We start from the raw sequence: 18419 nt of genomic DNA, 5'->3' as shown, positions 1-18419 counted from the left end.
TTCTGCCCCGGCTATTCCCCCCTGGTATACTGGAACCTGACGTTTCCTCCTGCTTTTTCCCCGGGCTCACACCCAGCCCTCTATATATGTGCCGGCACGGTCCTCGACCTTAATTGTGATCCTTTCCTGTAAGAGAAGACTCCCTGCAGGACACCACTGGGCCCCTTGCATCTTACTGGAGCTTTCAGGTATGTCAAAACTGTCCTCCAGGTGAGGCAGGGTTGCACAATATTCTACTGACTTTGTTTTGTGGATGGGGCAGGGGGAGGAAATGTTTTACCTGTTCATCAAGTTATGTTATATGTTTGAGCTTCTAATGACTACTTTACTAATGCCAGGGTGGGAGACTCGGGTCCTTGGATACCGGCTGTTGACTGCTCACACCCCCAGTAGGCCCTTGTATACACCTGGGAACCCGGGATCGTATACATGACAAGTTTTTTATTAATTGTACACTTAGTTAATCCTACCAGTGGAGATAGAATTGGTTGGATTTTCCCGGCCTCTCTCCCCACTTCTCACCCTCTCCCTAATATTCTCTCTACTCTCTCCTCTTCACTCTACATTTCTCTCCTCCTCCACATCCTCTCAAACCTCCTATAGCCTACCCCTACTCTTTTCTTAAGACATGGCGGTGGACGCTACCAAGGTGACCTCTCTCAACGCTAAGGGGTTGAACACTGCTGAGAAGAGGCGCATACTCTTATATGACCTTAAGAAATCACATACTGACGTGGCCGTCATACAGGAGACTCATTTCAAGAACGATAGACTTCCCCCTACTCCAAACTAGGTCTTTTCCCCCCAAGTATACCACTCCACTAATTCTACATCCAAGACTAGAGTAGTGTCCATACTGATCTCTAGCAGGCTACCGTGGCAATGCTAAGGGATGTCGGCCAACCCCGAGGGGCGCTTTCTATTCCTTAAAGGGCTACTAGGTGGGATCCAATTTACACTGGCAACACTATATGCTACCAATGACCACCAAGACAGATTCCTTAGACATACTCTAGACAAACTGATGGAATACAAAGAAGGCCAATTAATCCTAGGGGGAGACTTCAACGTCCCGCTGATTCCCTCCATGGGCAGCTCCTCTGTCCCCCCCAACACGCAGAAAATGAATAGCACATGCCCTTCACAACGCCCAACTTTTAGATGTATGGCGTCTACAACACTAAGGTGAGAGGGATTACACTATCTATTCTTCCCCACATAAATTATACTCTAGGATAGACCTTTTTATGATACCCCATGACCAACTACACCTGGTGAGCTCTACTTCCATAGGTCAGATTACATGTTCAGACCATGCGCCCATCTCCCTTACATACACCCTCTCCGAGAGACCCTTGCCCGGATCCCTATTCTGGCATCTGAAGGACAGCCTCCTCCAAATGCCTGAAGTAGTGTCTAAAGCACTAGACCTTTATTCTTATGAGAATGACACGCAGGACTGCGACAATCGGATAGTATGGGAAGCCCATAAATCTGTTATTCGAGGCGTCCTCATCAGGCATGGGGCGCGTATCAAAAGGAAACGTAACAAGCAACTCACGAGCTTACTCTCCAACCTAGCCTCGGTAAAAGCAAAACACAAACACGCCCCCTTACAGACTTTAGAGACGGAACTGAGGACATTACGCACACAGATAACAGACCTGCTACACTACAAAGCCAAGGCAGCGCTACAATTCTGTTGCAAGGTGTCATAAGAATCAGGTGACAATTGTGGGAAAACCTTAGCCAGGTCAGAGAAATGAAATCCACATCCTACATCCCCCAGATAACCTGCCCCAACGGCCAGAAAGCTACAATCCCAACGCAAATCTCAAAGGGATTTGGTGACTTCTATTCCGACCTCTACAACCTACCGAGCTCCAGCTCTAGACAGGAAGAAATAGAAAAGTACCTCACGGACTCCCAACTCCCATCACTCCCCACAGAGACTCAAGAACTCCTAGACGAACCGATCACCTTAGAGGAACTACAAGTAGCAGTAGGCTACATGAAATTGGGTAAACCCACGGGCCCAGACGGATACACCTCCCAACCCTAGGCCCCCGCATGGTGACGTTCTTCAATGCATTGGGGTCAGATGTCAACTTCCCCAGAGACACCCTGAGAGCCCATATCTCTCTGATCCATAAAGAGGGGAAGGACCCAGGCCTATGCGGGAGCTACAGGCCCATCTCCCTTTTAAATACAGACTTGAAGTTGTTTTCCAAAATATTAGCCACGAGACTAGCACAACACCTCCAAACCCTAATACACCTTGACCAGGTCGGATTTATACCCACCAGAGAGGCAAGGGATAATACCATTAAGGTACTCAACCTTCTTCACGTAGCAAATACCACTACAGCCCCCAGCATATTCGTGAGTACAGATGCCGAAAAGGCTTTTGATCGGGTGAACGGGAACTATTTGTTCTCAGTTCTCCGACATATTGGACTAGGAGAAAAAATGAAGTGGATAGGCAACATATACTCGAACCCTACAGCCCAAGTAAAGGCAAATGGAGTACTCTCGGCCCCTTTCTCCATTGGAAATGGCACTAGACAGGGTTGCCTCCTGTCCCCCCTCCTCTTCGCCTTGTCCCTAGAGCCATTTCTTTGTACAATAAGACTAAATCCAGATATAACTGGACTCCAGGTGGGTAACTCTCTGTAACAAGGGGCTAAATTCTGTGTTACATTTATTCATAGATTCATTTATATATTTACCCTTTTAGATATGTGGTCAGTAAATGCAATGATTAAAACACAAAACAAAGAATGTAATAAAAGGGATTTACTTAGCTTCGATTAAAGATGTATTACAGATGTTACAATACAGGATAAATTTAGCATTCAATCCAGGGAACCTCTCAACTTCTGAGTTTTCAGATAGTTCTGGAAGCGACAGTCCAAGATCTGGGGACCTCTTACGTCCTCATTGCAGTTCACTCCTCTGCTCTATTGTCTGACTTTATAAAGGCCAAATAAGGCGCGAAAAGCTGGTTTAATCTGGTACTAACAACAGGCTAAACAGAGACAATGACCCTCTGTGAATGACCATCTGTTAGCTCAGAAACATACATTTTACATATATAGAAATATATGTATATATATATATATATAGTAATCACCTTAAAACTATTACTAAGTTTCTTGTAATTCAATAACTAAAGTTACACCCATACTACATTCCACCCCTTGACTTACAAGATTCTTAGTTTAGTTTATAATACTCAGGATTACTTATAGATATATCAAGATGTTCTACTTAAGGTAGTCCTTTCGCTTGTACTCCAATATAAACATTTCTGACTTCATTAAATATGGTCCCATATATCCCACCCCTTGGGTATTTTCCACATGTAAATCAATGTATAACAGTTTTACATCCTTCCACACCTCGTCTTATGTATCTAAAGTTCTATCTCTTGACCCACTTTCTCTGTCTGATTTACCTGTCCAAGAAATCTCATTCTGCTATGTTAGGGCTGAAAAATATAAAAAATGTCCAGGCTTATAAAAACAACTATATGTTGGACTAACAGAATAACACCAAACTTCCTTTTGAAAGTACAGGCATGAGCATCAAAGTTCCCTTTCCAAGAGTTTAAACACATAGATACTTGTCAAAGTCCTCCATATCTGGTGATGGACAGCAGAGTCTTAGACATCCGGTTACCAGATCGCAGCTGCAGCATGACACTTGAAACACTGTAGAACTGAAAGAACTGTAGAATACAAAGTCCATATCCTTCGGACTATTGCAGCTCACAAGTCACAAACGTGCAGGCACATAACCACATAGTAGCTGGAACTTCTACAGACAGTTCAGGCACATGACCATCAGAGCAGATAAAACAGTTCAAGTACTTCACCATCAGATTCAGGTACTTAACCATGATAGCGGATGGAACAGTTCAGGTACTCGACCCTCAGAACAGGTGGAACTTGCACCAACAGTTCAGCTGCTGATCATTGGTAAAGACTTTATAGACCGTTGCTGCTGTCAAAAGTGTTTGTCTCCTTTCTCCAATATGCTTCTAGTTGACATCCTGACAGGTGTGTTACCAAATATGTCAGTCCAACATTCCTTAATTAACAACAATGCCCATATAGCCCATTATAGATTTCTGAACAGGCAAATCGATAATCATTAGTGACCTGTCTTAACACTGAAAAACTCAGCTGTCTACATTAAAGGTGAAATATTATTACAGGTATATTACTCATCCCCCACCTGAACTATACACTACTCTGTCTCAAATTATAGGCCCAACTTTAAACTACTTCATGTGTGTTTCCTCTATGCACTTTGATCTCCTTCCACACTCTAAAGACATTCTGGCAGGCTAACTGGCTCTTTTGTCTACACTGATCCCAATATGTGCATATAATATGCCCATGCATATGTGTCACTGTACTCTACATGCCAGTCCCGCCCCAAGCAATCAAGGAGAATTGAGGAAAACAAAACCTAAGAACCTATTTTATAACTTTTTCCTTTACCAAGAAAATTTTATGAAAACTCAACCAGGTGTATAGAACAGGGTGGTCAAAGAATCACTGAGTGTCAGATATAACTGACCATATATATAACACTAGAACACCTCATGTTGATAGACTTAAAAATTGTGTTCAGTGCAATAATATTAACCTAAATGTACAGTTATAAGTAGACATAAGTACTTTTTTTCTTGAAAAAACAAAATGATATTTTTAAATTTAAACTGTCAATCATGCAGAAAAATGTCCTTTATATGTAAAACCCCAGGCACACTCCCACAGTGGTACCAAAATAATTATGGCAGAATATACAGAAGTATAGATGCCGCCATAATTTAGCTTACATATACACAGAAAAGAACAATATGTAAATGTTTGGGTATTCTTACACCCTTCAAACCATTTCAAGTATTATATCATTCCAGATATCAAAACAATCTTGCTGTCAATATTCAAACATTATTTGTTCTATATCATTTTAAATTCAACTCAATCAGAGGAAACCCTTATAAATCTATTATGCAGCATCGAGAGTATTAGCTGCTCTGGTTTACAATCAGTTCCAATGAAAACTTTCAGTACATTTGCATATTGCATAAAAATAACAACAAAAACAACAAAGTATTTAGTTTGACTGTAATCTTCATCTTTAATTCTTGGACATCAAACCATATCAGACAGGTGGGTTGATGCTGTTTAATATTGTCTAGGAACTAAACAAAATAAAAAAGGTATTTAGTGTGATATTTTTACCGTTCCTTCCTAGAAAGTAACAAATAGTTAGCAACAAACACATTTAACCAACACTTTCCACAAACAACAAAACATATGGCCATTATTTCTGTTATTCATGAGTGCACTTTTATTACCCTTATTAATTGAGCTCATATTACTTAATTATCACCACGTGGATTTTCATTAAAGGACGTCCATTCAAAGTTGTCATTAACCATGGTTGAAATAATTCACAAGAACATTATATGGTGTTCATTACATTTGTGCACAAACATTATACATCACCAAACTCATGTTGATGTTTCTATTGTAACCTCTTGTTCAATACCATACAGATCTACGAAACTTCTAGGAATAGATCTGGTTCCTTCTGTATTAACGAAAAACTTAAAGAAAAAACATTAGTGTTGTATCCTAGAACATAACACTTCATTACATTCACCAATAAAATTATAATAATCATGACTGCTATTCAGGATTTTAAAGGGTGTTAACATCAATCAGCCATTTACTTTTTTTGTTTCAAATAATCCTAGATTTTAAAACCTAACAATTTTAAATAGGATGTTATTTTTTCAACATAATTAGACATTTCTCAGATGTTCAGCACTGTCCTGTTTTATCACAGGCATAAGCTTTTTTACAGAGGGGGGGGGGGGTTTGAGGGGGAATATCTGCAACAAACTCTATCCCCCTCTCTTAGGGATCGTCTCATTCAGGCAGACTCTCACAAATACAGTCTAAAGCTGCAGCTCTTATTTTCACAAAATGCTGGACTATTGTCCATTGTCCGGGGAGGGGGGGTTTGAGGGGGAATAGCTGCAACAACTCTGTCCCCCTCTCTTAAGCTCTCACAAATCCAAGCAGTCTACAGCTGCAGTTCCTTTCACAACATGCTGGACTATTGTCCATTGTCCGGGGAGGGGGGGGGGGTACTGAAAGTTGCAGCCATTCCTGTATGTTTAACTGATCTTTTCAGTCAAACATACAAAAACTCACTTAAACATCAGTAGCCAAGTAATCACAATCTAAGCATCAATACAGGTCATATTTTTCCTTTTCCTACCTGTTTTCTGCTCATCGTTTTCAAACCTCAAAGAACAATTATGTGAGCACCAGCGAAAGGGCCACTCATCCACCTAACGCGGTCATCAGCTCATCTGTTCTATATCTCAAAAGATCAAAAGCTTGCCGGGGGCTCGCTAAGCACACAATGAGTGGAAACATTTGACCATCTACCCCCTTTTTGTTTCAATGCCTGCAAAAATATCCATCCTAATATAGATGCAGCTTTCTGTTCCGATTTTGAATATCGAAACAAATCAAGAATCAGGAGACAGTGGCGGGGGTCATCCACTTTAAATGCATCCTGATACTTGATCAATTCACGAGCCAGAGTAGACCAGCGTCTAGAATCTGACCACTCTGAGATGGGGCTCTTTTGACTGTCTCCCCCCTTCGCTTCTTTTATCCAGTTAAACATATCTGCCACTAACTGCCACCAAAGCAAAGCTAGCAACAAACCTCCCATCACAGTGCACACTAATAATACAGTTTCCCAATTGTCAAAAAACATTACAATTCACAACAGTATTACTAGGATTAATCACTGCACTTCAAACCAGCACTGAAAGGGTTAAATATCCTGCTCACAGCGCCATTATGTAACAAGGGGCTAAATTCTGTGTTACATTTATTCATAGATTCATTTATATATTTACCCTTTTAGATATGTGGTCAGTAAATGCAATGATTAAAACACAAAACAAAGAATGTAATAAAAGGGATTTACTTAGCTTCGATTAAAGATGTATTACAGATGTTACAATACAGGATAAATTTAGCATTCAATCCAGGGAACCTCTCAACTTCTGAGTTTTCAGATAGTTCTGGAAGCGACAGTCCAAGATCTGGGGACCTCTTACGTCCTCATTGCAGTTCACTCCTCTGCTCTATTGTCTGACTTTATAAAGGCCAAATAAGGCGCGAAAAGCTGGTTTAATCTGGTACTAACAACAGGCTAAACAGAGACAATGACCCTCTGTGAATGACCATCTGTTAGCTCAGAAACATACATTTTACATATATAGAAATATATGTATATATATATATATATATATATATATATATAGTAATCACCTTAAAACTATTACTAAGTTTCTTGTAATTCAATAACTAAAGTTACACCCATACTACACTCTCACTGTAAGATATCAGCGTATGCTGATGATCTATTATTCTCTCTATCAAATGCCAAGATCTCTTTACCAAATTCTCCTCAGAGAATTTAAGGTTTACGGGACAATCTCCCATTTAAAGATAAACTTTTCCAAATCAGAAGCCATGGGCGTCGCCGTCCCTCCTCATATGTTACACGACATGCAAACTAACTTCCGCTTTAAATGGACTTCCACGGCATTAAAATATCTGGGCACCAACATTCCTCCAAACATCTCACGCACCTTGGACCTGAATCCCCCCCCCCCCCCCCCCGCGCACCAAGACTCGCATCCTACTAGAGAAGTGACACGCAGGCTTCCACTCCTAGTTTGGAAGATGCAACCTAATTAAAATGAGCATATTGCCCAAATTCATCTATCTCATCCAAACCCTACTGATACAGATCCCACCCTCCTATTTCAAACGGGCTCAGGCCCTTTTCACCCAATTTGTTTGGGCTCATAAAAAACCCAGACTTAATCGATCACAAATTACGTTCCCCAAACACTACGGAGGACTGGCGTTACCTGACATACGACAGTATTACCTAGCTTCCCATTTAGGGCACATACTAGACTGGAGGCGTAATAGGACTTCCAAACTCTAGGTGCAAATTGAACAGTCCCAAACTCACATACCATTAAAAGGCACGATGTGGTGCTATAATGATTTGCCTTCAGGGCTGAAGTTACACCCGCTAATAGGCACTACACTGAGGCATAGCCACCTAGTCATTAACCGAGCATCCCTCACATCCAAAAACTCTCTATTGTTCCCAATACTAGGCCACCTGAACTTTGAACTGGGTTTACATCCTACAGAATATGCCACTCTCAGAGACTCTAACTGTGATCACGCAGCTAAATTTATCGTCAATAGAAAATGGCCATTCATCCTAAAACTGACTGAACAAACAGGAAGCTTCCAACTTCCGTTTTGGAGAGCGGTGCAATTGCACCACTTTCTTCACTCCATCCCCAGACCCCAAAGCTTCATAAGCCAACAGACATCGTTTGAAGACCTCTGTTCAGGTACAGACTCGCTAGCCCACATTTTGTCTCAAACATACACCCTGCTAAATACACCGAAAGATCAACTGTCCTGCCTGACTGTCACAAACACGTACTTACCGAGGCCGAGATGCCGAGAGCGGCTCGCCCTTACGACCACGCGCACCCAGACCCCCGAAATGGGTACAGGAGGCTGGGGGCACGCGGAGGCACGGGCTTCCGGGTGAATAGCAGGTTCAGAGGCTGGAAGCGGGTGCCCCGAGATCCAGGGGGGAGCAAGGCTGCAAACACAAGCAGAGGTTAGGGAATAGGCAGGTATGATCAGGGTAGTCCAGCAGAGAGGTGGTTAAACAGGCCAGGGGTTCGGTACACAGGTCAGGCAGAGTGCTTAGGGACAATCCAGGAGAGTAGTGGTTAATCAGGCAGAGGTTCGGTACACAGAGCAGGCAGAGTGCTTAGGGACAATCCAGGAGAGTAGTGGTTAATCAGGCAGAGGTTCGGTACACAGAGCAGGCAAGCACTAGGGACAATCCAGGAGAGTAGTGGTTAATCAGGCAGAGGTTCGGTACACAGATCAGACTATAAGGCTTAGGGAACACAGGCACAAGGAAGCAGGGGAGAGCTGACGACAAACCAGCAACCCGACAGGGTGCTGGAGCCGTCAGATATAGCCCCCGTGCCCGGCGAGCGCGTCAGCGTGACGCGCTACCGGGCACCCGCACGGGCTACGGCGCGCACACGGGGACCGCCGTGCACCCGCGCGCGCCGCACCATCAGGCCGCGGACGGGTGTGCGGCGAAGCGCTCGTCCCGTGCGCATGCGCACCGGAGCCCGGCGAGCGGAGACGCTCCCTGGCTCCTGACAGTGCCCCCCTCCTAAGGGCGGACACTGGACGCCAAGGCTGGCCATTAGTTCTGGATGATCTTGATGGAATGCTCGAATTAACTGTGGAGCGTGTAGGTTCCTGGCGGGTTCCCAAGAATTATCTTCGGGAGGGTACCCCTTCCATTGAATCAGGTACTGTAACTGCCTGCCCCTCTTCCTGCAACCAAGAATGGATTCCACTTCAAATTCATTCTCGCCATCAATTCTGACTGGCGGAGGAGGAGGTTCTTTTCTTCCTGGAAAAGGGCTGGGCACCACAGGCTTCAATAGTGACACATGAAAAACGGGGTGAATCCGGTATGTTTTGGGAAGTGTCAATTCCACCGCCACAGGGTTGATAATCCTCTTGATTTGAAAAGGCCCAATGAACTTAGGCCCGAGCTTTCGAGAAGGCAGAGGTAATTTCAGATTGATGGTGGACAGCCAGACCTCGTCTCCTACGTCAAATTTTGGACTTGCCTTTCTGCCCCGGTCGTACTGTTTCTTATAGTCCCCCTGGGTCTTGTGTAATGTATCTTGAATCCTTTGAAAATTGGACTGTAGTGAGATTATCCTATCCTGGACTGCAGGAACTGCCGTTTCTGGAATGTTGTTAGCAAAGGATGTGGGATGGAACCCACAATTGGTCCAGAAAGGAGTCTGGTTGGTGGAGGCATGGATAGAATTATTGTACGCAAATTCCGCGTAAGAGAGAAGGCTCGCCCAATCATCCTGAGAACCCGAACAAAAGCATCGGAGGTACTGCTCCAGCGTCTGGTTGGTCCTCTCTGTCTGACCATTGCTCTGAGGGTGATAAGCTGAAGAAAGGCAAATGTTGATCCCCAAAGCCTTGCACAGTTCTCTCCAGAATTTGGACGTGAACTGAACGCCTCTGTCTGACACGATACTCCTTGGTATCCCATGGAGCCTAACGATCTCCTTTAGAAAAATGTTGGCCGTCTCCACGGCAGAGGGAGTACCCCTCATGGGCAGAAAGTGGGCCATTTTGGAAAGGCGGTCGACCACAACTAGGATGGTGGAGAAATTCTCTGAGCTGGGTAGGTCAACGATGAAGTCCATGGAGACGTCAGCCCAAGGTCGTTCCGGAATGGGCAAAGGTCTGAGCAAACCCCAGGGTTTGATGTTCTGGCCCTTGCTTCTCTGGCATAGGAGACAGGACGCCACATATTCCCTACAGTCCCTTTTCCATCCTGGCCACCAAAAGGAACGAGAAAGGAGCTCAGCCGTCTTCTTGTTCCCGAAGTGTCCTGCCATCTTGTGATCATGACACATTTGAAGGGCTAGGGGCCGAGTCACCTGTGGTACAAATATTTTTCCTTTGATCCAGAAAAGGTCTTCATATTTTTTCAGGGAATGCACAGCTGGTTCCGTACATGTGTCTGATGAAGATTTGATGGAGGATATTAAGTCTGCTTGGGTTAATCCAAGAAAATTTTGAGGAGAGAGGATCGTGCATGGTGTTGGTATTTGGGAGTCTGCGGAAAACATTCTTGAAAGGGCATCAGCCTTCCCGTTCTTTGCCCCAGGTCTGTATGCAATGTGGAAATTAAAACGAGAGAAGAACAGGGCCCATCGGGCTTGGCGGGGTTTTAATCGTCTTGCTGTTCTGAGGTACTCAAGGTTTTTGTGATCCGTAAAGATCATCACCGGATGGACTGCCCCCTCCAGCAGATACCTCCATTCCTCCAAAGCAAACTTTATAGCCAGCAGCTCTCTGTCACCCACGTCGTAATTAAGTTCCGGTGGACTGAGTTTCCGGGAGGCGAAAGCTACTGGATGCAGGATGGCCTTTGGTCCCTGTCTCTGGGAAAGGATTGCTCCGGTTGCGATTTCTGATGCATCGACCTCCAATACGAAGGGTTGAGTCGGGTCAGGATGGCAAAGGATTGGAGCAGAACTGAATAGTTCTTTTAACTTAAGAAAAGCCTCTTGAGCGGCTGCGGACCACTGGAATGAATGATGCTGCCGAGTTAGTTGAGTAATAGGTGCCACAATGGCAGAGAATCCCACGATGAATTTCCGATAGAAATTAGCAAATCCGATAAACCTCTGTACTGCTTTCTTATTTGATGGAGCTGGCCACTCCTGAATTGCCTGAATCTTCTGAGGGTCCATTGCAACCCCATTGGTGGAGAGTATGAATCCCAAGAATTGTATGGTTGATCTCTCAAACTCACACTTTTCGGCTTTTAGGTATAGCTTGTGTTGCAAGAGAATAGCGAGAACTGTTTTAACGTGTCTCCTGTGCATCTCTAGCGTAGGGGAGAAGATGAGGATGTCGTCCAGATACACCACCAGGAAGTCATCTAGATATTGTCGGAAGATGTCATTCACTAGATGTTGGAAGGTGGCTGGAGCATTGCAGAGGCCGAATGGCATCACCAAATATTCAAAGTGGCCGAATCTGGATCTAAAGGCCGTTTTCCATTCGTCTCCAGCCCTGATCCTGACGAGGTTGTAGGCCCCCCGGAGGTCAAGTTTGGAGAACACCTTGGCCGATCGAAACCTTTGGAATAGCTCAGGAATGAGTGGCAGCGGGTACCGATTCTTGATTGTGATGTTGTTGAGTTGTCGATAGTCTACGCAGGGTCTAAGAGTACCGTCTTTTTTTCCCACGAAAAAGATACCTGCTCCAGCGGGTGAAGATGAAGGGCGGATGAAACCTTTCTCAAGATTTTCATCTATGTACTGTTTTAGAGCCTCCAGCTCGGTTTCAGAAAGGGGGAATATCCGGCCAAATGGAATCTCAGAGCCAGGAAGAAGATCAATTGGACAGTCGTAGGCCCTGTGAGGTGGTAGGCGGTCAGCCATTTGTTTACTGAAGACCTCCTGAAACTCGAGATATTCAGAGGGGACGTGTTGGAGGTTGTTTGGCGGTACCGCCATTGTGGCACAAACTTTGGAATCCGGAAGCAGGCAGTGTTGGGAGCAATACTGAGAAGGGAATGATACTGACTTGGTGCTCCATTTGATTAGCGGATCGTGGGCTTGCAACCATGGTAGGCCGAGTATGATGGGGAAGATTGGTGAGCGAATTAGGTCAAGCCGTAAGAACTCCCGGTGGCCGGAGTCCGTGACGACTGAGATAGGTTGGGTCTCCTGGGTGATGGGGCCTGAGCAAGGAAGGGATCCGTCGGCCAGGTGTATTTGTAGATCCTGCTCTTTGGTCTGTAGAGGGATCTTCAATCTGTGTGCCAAGGCGGAATCTATAAAACAGCTGCAGGCCCCGGAATCAACGATGGCCTGCAGGCGAGTCTCCTTTTCCGGAAGCTGCAGAGAAACAAACAACATCACATAAGCCTTGGGGATGTTATGGTTAGGAAAGTTCAATATGTTTGACTGAGGGAACTTACTGGGCCTGATCGGACAGCTGCGCAGGAAGTGCCCGGTTCCTCCGCAGTAGAGGCAAAGGTTAGACTGCCGTCTGCGCTGTTTCTCCTCGGAGGTCAAGGGACCTCGGACCAAACCGAGCTGCATTGGTTCGACCTCAGGGACCGATGCGGTAGTAACTGAAGGTGAAGTTTGGGATACTGTGGAGTGAGGTCGCGGTGATGCCCAGGCAGGGCGAGGCTGCTGAAACCGTTCTGAGCGCCGCTCCCTAAGGCGCCGATCAAGTTTTGTAGCTGCTTGAATAAGTTCCTCTAAGGAAGCAGGGGTCTCCATCCTGGCTAACTCGTCTTTGAGTAATTCAGATAGGCCTTGGCGGTACTGGTAACGTAAGGCCGGCTCATTCCAGTTGGTGTCGGCCGCCCACTTACGGAATTCTACTGTATAGTCCTCAATAGGTCTTCTTCCTTGGGACAAATGGTGCAAGATAGCTTCGGCGGTGGCCATACGTTGCGGATCATCGTAGAGCTGGGTCATGCTCTCAAAGAACGCTTCGATAGTGTTCAGGGCAGGGCTGCGCTGTTCCATCAGGCTGTGGGCCCAAGCCTGGGGTTCCTCGGACAGCAGGGAAATGGCAAACCCCACCTTGACGATCTCTGAAGAGAAGGTTCTTGGCTGTAGAGCGAAGTATAGGGAACATGCGTTTTTGAAAGCCCTAAACTTCTTGCGATCTCCCGAGAACCGTTCAGGTGTAGGGACCCTGGGCTCAGGAAGGGCCATAACCACAGTGGGGTTGGCCGGAGCTTGAGGAAGCGGACCCCCACTGCTGGGTGCAGGAGCTGCGGCTGCGGAGGGTAGTAACCCGGAGATCTGCTGCAGGCGGTTATCAACTTGTGTGTAGCCTTCTTGCAGCTTTTGTACGGAGTCCGCCAGGGTAGATACTTGCTGACATAAGATCTCCAAAGGAGAGCGCGCTCTGTCGGCCTCAGACATCTGGCTGGTTTGTACTGTCACAAACACGTACTTACCGAGGCCGAGATGCCGAGAGCGGCTCGCCCTTACGACCACGCGCACCCAGACCCCCGAAATGGGTACAGGAGGCTGGGGGCACGCGGAGGCACGGGCTTCCGGGTGAATAGCAGGTTCAGAGGCTGGAAGCGGGTGCCCCGAGATCCAGGGGGGAGCAAGGCTGCAAACACAAGCAGAGGTTAGGGAATAGGCAGGTATGATCAGGGTAGTCCAGCAGAGAGGTGGTTAAACAGGCCAGGGGTTCGGTACACAGGTCAGGCAGAGTGCTTAGGGACAATCCAGGAGAGTAGTGGTTAATCAGGCAGAGGTTCGGTACACAGAGCAGGCAGAGTGCTTAGGGACAATCCAGGAGAGTAGTGGTTAATCAGGCAGAGGTTCGGTACACAGAGCAGGCAAGCACTAGGGACAATCCAGGAGAGTAGTGGTTAATCAGGCAGAGGTTCGGTACACAGATCAGACTATAAGGCTTAGGGAACACAGGCACAAGGAAGCAGGGGAGAGCTGACGACAAACCAGCAACCCGACAGGGTGCTGGAGCCGTCAGATATAGCCCCCGTGCCCGGCGAGCGCGTCAGCGTGACGCGCTACCGGGCACCCGCACGGGCTACGGCGCGCACACGGGGACCGCCGTGCACCCGCGCGCGCCGCACCATCAGGCCGCGGACGGGTGTGCGGCGAAGCGCTCGTCCCGTGCGCATGCGCACCGGAGCCCGGCGAGCGGAGACGCTCCCTGGCTCCTGACACTGACCAGGTGGGAAAGAGAACTAAATTGCACGTTCTCCACTGTACAAAGACAGCGTATCATTACTTTTGCCCCTAAATCCTCCTTGTGTACTAAAACACAAGAGACAAATTTCAAGCTGCTTACTCGCTGGTATTTAACACCCTCCAGGCTACACAGATGCTTTCCCTCTTCCTCAAACCAGTGCTGGCGCTGTGGAGAGGAAGAGGGTTCGCTGATCCATATCTTCTGGTCCTGTCCTAGGTTAAAAGATTTTTGGGGAGAAGTCCGCCGCATTACACAGGAGTTCACAGAATACCCTGTCCCATATGAGGCCGCATTCTTCCTATTACATCACTCAAAGATCCCTACCAAAACATACAAAAAAATCACTAATATGCCACTCACTTAATGCAGCAAAGGCGTGCATACCCCTCTATTGGAAGCAGAGTTCCCCCCCAACTATTGCACACTGGGTAAGGAAAATAGAGGAAGTGAAAAAAATGGAGGATCTAATCCTCACGGCACAGAATAAACAAGAGACCTTCAAGAAGATCTGGGACATATGGAATGTCTTTATCTATTCTGATAAAGGACAGCGTCTCCTGGGGGCACAGAATGCCCCGACCTCTCTCCTAAGCCCATAATCTTTGACCACCGCCATGTCTTCTTCCCCCCCTCCGCCCCCCCCCCTATACTGCACCCACTCCTTCCTCCTCCTTGAGAAAAAGTGGAAAAAGTTAAGGGGAAGGAGCCCCACCCTTCGTCACCTACAAGTGACCTGATACTAGAGGGTGTAGTCTCCGCCGTGGACAGATACTTGGCCTAATCTTCCATGCTAACACACGTGTTGTAATATGTTTTGAATGTAATTACCAATGACGATGTACATAGATAAATATGACCTCGGCACTGTACATACCCATGTTTGTAATGTGGGGGCCTTACCCCTTTTTTTGGAGTTGAATAAAAATTTATATTTGAAAAAAAAAAAAAAAGAAAGAAAATACGCTATAAGACATTGGTTGTCTGATGTTTTGCTGCTCCGGGAATATATTTAACTGATTCAAACTGAATGCTTGATAGGGCTTCAAGGCCGCCTTCTCACAACATCGGTGCATTGCACTAAGCCAGCCCTTTTTTTTTTTTTTTAACAAACCACAACGCACATGTAATTTTATTTTCAGTGCACTGCCCATATACAGATGTGCATTGAGTTTGTGTATTACATAAACGCATGCTATAATGCACATTAGCTCAATGTAAAGATGTGAAGCCAGTTTTAAAGCGTAACTCTACATTTGTTGAGAAAAAACATCAGGGGTGATCTATGTACATTACAGGGATTTTAACAAACTTTGTTGTAGATTCCTACCTTTTGCTATTCTGAAGAAATCCATGTGTGTTTCTGTGTGCTCATGTGGGAAAGTGGTTTCATAATTTTCAATCAGCTATACACCTGCAGGGCACTAGTGAGGAAATCTGCTGGGCCTGCATCCCTTTAGATCTGATTTCCTATTGGGAGTATCTCACCAAAAATGACATTTTTGTTCCAGGGGATGCCTGAAATCTGACTTGCATCTTAGTGCAGACTTCTGGGAAAATTGATGAGCTAATCCCACAAGCAGGAAATGACATATCTGGGGGGCATTCTGTACACATTGTGTGTACAGAATACCTCCAGGTAGCTGTATTGCATTGCCTTTTCAGAAAATTACAATGGCTGCAGATTAGAGCTGCATGATTAATTGTTAAGAACCCTTATCGCGATTTTTTTTTTTTCCCCCGTTGCGATCTTGACAAAGTATTTCCCGATTCTTTTTATGCAGAGAATTCTCTCTGCTCTGCTAAAGCCAACAGCACTCAAAAGAAAGGGAAAAAAAATGGGCAGTCTGCCAAGAATCACAACATTCTTTAGCAGTGGAACTTAAGTATAAACATTGTAACAATTTGTCCTTTCGATCAAAGGAATTGGCGTGTAAATGAGGGAAGTTTAACCACTTAGGCCCTTTCACACCTGCGGATCCGTATTCACTCATCCGCTTGCTCAGCAGGGATCGCTCCATTGATCCCCGCTGAGCCGGCAAGTGACAAGTCTGTCTCTGCACACTGTGCAGGGACTGACCTGTCAGTTTTCTGCTCTCCTCTATGGGGGGGATCGGATGATTACAGACCACCTGTCCATTTTCATCCAAACCAATCCACCAGATGGATGGAAAATAGGACATCTATCTGTCTGGATTTTGCGGAGCAGATGTCAGCGGACATGTCACCGCTTACATCCGTTGCTCCACAGAGATGTATGGAGCGACCGTTCAGATCCGCCAGAAGAAACTGACAGGCGGATCTGAACGGTCCGCAGGTGTGAAAGAGCCCTTAAACACGAAACCTTTTTCTGAAATTTGCTAGTTTCACGTTAAAATCATTTTTTTTTTGCTAGAAAATTACTTAGAACCCCCGCAGCAGTTGTTCAAATGCAATTTTTTGGGAAAAAATGACACTTTAATGAATTTAAAAAAAACTAACCAGTAGTTAGCTCAATTTTTTTTTGTATAATGTGAAGGATTTTACGCAGCGAGAATCGTGATCTTTTTATTCTAAGCAAAAACATTGTGATTCTCATTTTGGCCACAATCGTGCAGTTCTACTGCAGATTGAAAAGGAAAGGTAATTTTTAATAATATTCAATTACAATATTACTTGTGTTGCAATTGTATACGCTATATTATTTTTTCTTTATTTGCTATTTTTTTTTCCCCACAAAAGTAGAGTTACCCTTTAAATGTTAGCAAAAGCACAGTAAAAGCACTGTGTCAGCCAAATTAGTCTGATGCTTGCAGTGCATGGCAAAAAATTTCCCCATTCACCTACCGACTACCATAATTAAAGCCATGCTGAAAACAGGCTCCCAACATTGCTGTACAAGCTTCAATTGGCCAGTATTATTACATGGCCTGTGCTTGATTCTCCCAGCAACAGCAATAAATCTGTGGTACATGCTGCATGCAAGTATTGCTGGTCTCTAAGAGAGAGAAGTTGGATTCGTCCAGCAGTCTGATGTGTCACCAATGACTTTCTGTGAAGAGCAAGCATTGCCCATCGGTGTGCCGTACTGCCAACATGTTAGATGCAGTTTGGAAATGTACTACCTGCAATATGGGGTAAACATATACAGTGAAAGGAAGGAACACTGCTCACTGACCCAGTGCATGAATATGTGAGTGTGGCCTCGGGCAGTGCTGCTCCAGACACGCCCCCCTGACATGTTTTGCCCCGCACACTGGGGCTGCGATCAAGCTCCGGTGTACTGGGGCGAAACATGTCAGGGGAGCGTGGCTGGAGCACATTCATGCACTAGGTCAGTGATCGTTGTTCCTTCCTTTCTGTGTTGATGCTTCTACACCCCTGAATGGTGCAAAGGAGCCTGCTCCCCTTCCTGCAGCGGGCGGGGAGATTTTTGTCTCAGCTTAGAGCGGCACTGCAAGGTATACCTAGATCACAAGATACACTATATTACCAAAAGTATTAGGATGCCTGCCTTTACATGCACATGAACTTTAATGGCATCCCAGTCTTAGTTCGTAGAGTTCAATATTGAGTTGGCCCACCCTTTGGAGCTCTAACAGCTTCAACTCTTCTGGGAAGGCTGTCCACAAGGTTTAGCGGTGTGTCTATGGGAATGTTTTGACCATTTTTCCAGAAGCGCATTTGTGAGGTCAGGCACTGGTGTTGGACAAGAAGGCCCTGCTTACAGTCTCCGCTCTAATTCATCCCATTAGGTTGAGGTCAGGACTCTGTGCAGGCCAGTCAAGTTCCTCCACCCCAAACTCGCTCATCCATGTGTTTATGGACCTTGCTTTGTGCACAGGTCCAAATCATTTGGTGGAGGGGAGATTATGATGCGGGGATGTTTTTCAGGGGTTGGGCTTGGCCCCTTAGTTCCAGTGAAGGGAACTCCTAAGGCGTCAGCATACCAAGACATTTTGG

The sequence above is a fragment of the Aquarana catesbeiana genome, linkage group LG12 (genome assembly GCF_042186555.1).
Source record: "Aquarana catesbeiana isolate 2022-GZ linkage group LG12, ASM4218655v1, whole genome shotgun sequence".
Taxonomy (NCBI): domain Eukaryota; kingdom Metazoa; phylum Chordata; class Amphibia; order Anura; family Ranidae; genus Aquarana; species Aquarana catesbeiana.
The sequence above is the reverse complement of the archived record's forward strand: the minus strand, read 5'-3'. Positions refer to the sequence as shown.